A 3,427-nucleotide genomic window follows, 5' to 3' on the forward strand; every position below is an offset into this window, starting at 1 on the left:
GTGGCTCCTGATCCCCATTTAACTTTGGAAGGGTTGCCAACATGTCTCAGGTCTTCCTTAATGTTAGCTAAGGATCAGGGGGACTCTCAGCCTTAACTTCTTTCCTGAACTTCTAACATTCTTGTTGCCTTAGGTGTTGCCATTTCTTACCTTCAGCCTGTTGTTCCTTGTACAGCAAACAAATCTGTCCTCTGCCCCGAATGGGACAGTCTCCCTAAGACCTAAGACTTTTTTTCCCCCTATAGAATATCTATGAACTAGAGTCCACGATAAAAGCTGCCGGTGCCATTGCCCGAAAGATCTGCACATGCATAGGAATCCATGCAGAACTGCCTCCCAATGATATCCACCCCTCACTGCCTGACTATAGTCACGCTTACACGATGTGCCCACGAGTACACTCTTGGGAAACCACTGATTCACCTGTGAAGCCAGCACCAAATCCACTCAATTTCACTCAAAAATCATTTTATGAAACTACTGTTTTCAGGATGCTAGGCATCAGAATGAGACCAGCTGCTGTATTCCCTTCTATTATGCCCATTTATGTCCCATACTGAAGTGGCTGATGAAACACCAACACGCATCAGTGTCCTCCTTTGAATGGCATGTGGCATCTCCTTACATTCATTACTGACTTTTCCAGAATGAGGAATGAATTCACAACAGGATGGGGAGCCTGGGTGGCTCAGTCCTTAAGCGTCTGTCTGCCTTTGGCTCAGGTCATGATCTCAGGCTCCTGAGATCGAGCCCCGCATCGGTCTCCCTGCTTGGCAGGAAGCCTGCTTATCCCTCTCTCACTCCCCCTGCTTGTTTCCCTCTCTCGCTGTGTCTCTCTCTGTCAAATAAATAAATAAAATCTTAAAAAAAACACAGGATACTGTCCAGAAACATTTAATTTATTTTTTTCTGGTACAGTTAAAGGATTTTCTGTTCCTTATCCAGGAAAAGTTGAGCCTGGGTATAGCAGAGTCTTGACTCATGAGCAGAAAGGGACTGACAGTTGGAAAATACACAGAAATCACCACAGCGGTATTCACCAGTCACCATCTGGGATTATAAATAAAAGCAATACAAGCATGAAAGATGGAGGAGAGGAAGTAAAAAGACATAAAGGTGGTCACCAGCAGAGGATCTGGGGGAGACATTATTAGGCCTGTGAATGTGTTGAACCCGCTGTCTGTGCCTGTGCAGGATGAAAACCATGGAGCCACAGGCCCAGATCATGAGCCCAGAAAATGAAACTTCAGAGAGTATTATCAACAGTGCATACGTTGGGGCTGTGATTGTCTCATGATCTACAGTAAAACAGTACCGTAAATAGCCTTTGTTTGTGATGTTTTTCATGCTCCATTTATCAGACACATACAACACATACACATGAAAAATTAAATTTACAAATATGTACATGATCAGCAGAGGGAGATGGAGAGGCCAATATACTTTGGGGCTTTGACTTTAAGATCCTTCCAACAGGAGTTCATGGGACTGGTCATGATGCTCTGGAACACACTCAAGAGGCAGATGCTACTAATGGACACGCCCCTGCTCACTCTCTGAACATATAAAAGAAGTTTGCACCCAAATTTGCTGGAAAAATGTTTCAACCCAAAAGTCGTCATTGTCTGGGGGACTCCCTTAGAGAGAATGACCATGGAGTTGGATATGATCAGGTGCTTGAGAATCAAATGGGTACACCTCACCCTGCATTTGGTGTGGAAAAGGAACAGGTAATGGTAAAAAAGAAAGAAATGACCCACAATTCCAACTATCATCAGTGACAAGAAGATTATTCCCATTATCAAATCCCTGGAAGATATTCTGTCATTCAACATGTTTTCCTAAAAATTATGGCAACAAGCATTCCTCTGAGCAACAAGGCCAACTGAAATTTTGACACCCAGATTCACTTTCACTGTGCACTCCTGCTCGACTGCCAAAACTGTCAGAGATGGGAAGAGATAGAGATCTAGTACATTTCATGTAAAAATCAGCAGTAGGGATGAGGGGATGTTAACCTGGGAGAGGCAATGACAAATGAGACCAAATGGAAAGAAAGAGTAATACAAGATTTTCAGAAGAAGTTGAAATTCACTAGCCCTATTGGAAAAAAGAGAAAACTTGATCACTACTCATACCATAAACAAAGTCAATTGTGAATAGATTGCTGATCTAAATTTCAAAGACATAATAGGTTTTTTGAGAAAAATTTTTTAAAAAACCCTTTATTTAGCCTTTGAACAAAATATTTCTTAAACAGCACTGAACATATTAATCACATGGGAAAATGATTTTATAGTAAATTTAGAGGGGTTTTTCATCAAAACACCCCCACTACACACACAATCTATAATTAGCACAGAGAATTCTTAAAGACTATGCAGCAGAATAAACAACAGACAAACCGTTCCAACAAACACTTAGTGGAGGGTATTATGCTAAATGAAATATGTGGAATATGAGGAATAGTGCAGAGGCTCAGAGGGGAAGGGAGGGAAAACTGAATGGGAAGAAATCAGAGAGGAAGACAAACCATGAGACACTCTGGACTCCAGGAAACAAACTGAGGGTTGTGGAAAGGGAGGTGGGTGGGGTAACAGGGTAACGGGGTGATAGGCATTAAGGAGGGCACATGATGTGATGAGCACTGGGTCTTATATGCAACTAATGAATCACTGAATATTATACCCAAACTGAAGATGTACTATATGTTGGCTAAGTGAATTTAAATTAAAACTTCAAAAAAGAGGTTATTCAAGAGATAACACGTGAAAATGTTCAATGTCTGTAGTCAGAAAAATTTCAAATATAACACTACTGCCTGGTGCCATCAAACACTACCCAGAAATCTAAACTCAGAGTGAGAGAAATTTCGGCAGATATGGATCAACCAAGAATCTCACACACTGCTGATGGTACAAACATTAGTACAAACATTTGAAAACTGTAGTACCATCTACTTTCACTGTCCCACAAATACACTCACCAAAAATTTGTACAGGTATCCCCAAAAGACTTGTTACAGAACTTACATACCAGCATTACTCACTACTCACAACAGCCCAAACTCAGGAAACCCATTTCTCATTAATATAAGGGTCTGCCCCTCCCAGAGGAACTTGCTTGTGGACCCTGAATGTAACGGTGGGGCAGACTGAGTGGAGACATCCAATCAGTGAGGCGTATGTATATCCACTGGGGAAATTGGAATTCAATTGGCCGCCTGTGTGGGGGCGGGGCTCAGCCACCCCCATAAAGGCTGCTCTGCCAGGCTGTTGGGGGGCTGCTGCAGGAGAGCGGTGGAGTCGGCAGAGAGTGGGACGGAGAGCAGTGCGGAGAGCGGTGAAGTCGGCGGAGAGCGGTGAAGCAGTGCGGAGAGCGGTGGAAGTCGGCGGAGAGCAGGGGAGTCAACGGTGAATAGAAGAGC

General features: G+C 43.1%; 1 pseudogene; it reads right to left on the reverse strand.

Moving 5' to 3' along the window:
- Positions 1-899: 899 nt before the first annotated feature.
- LOC122913346 lies at positions 900-1,987 on the reverse strand (annotated as a pseudogene).
- Positions 1,988-3,427: the final 1,440 nt, after the last annotated feature.

Source organism: Neovison vison, chromosome 7, assembly GCF_020171115.1.
Source record: "Neovison vison isolate M4711 chromosome 7, ASM_NN_V1, whole genome shotgun sequence".
Taxonomy (NCBI): domain Eukaryota; kingdom Metazoa; phylum Chordata; class Mammalia; order Carnivora; family Mustelidae; genus Neogale; species Neogale vison.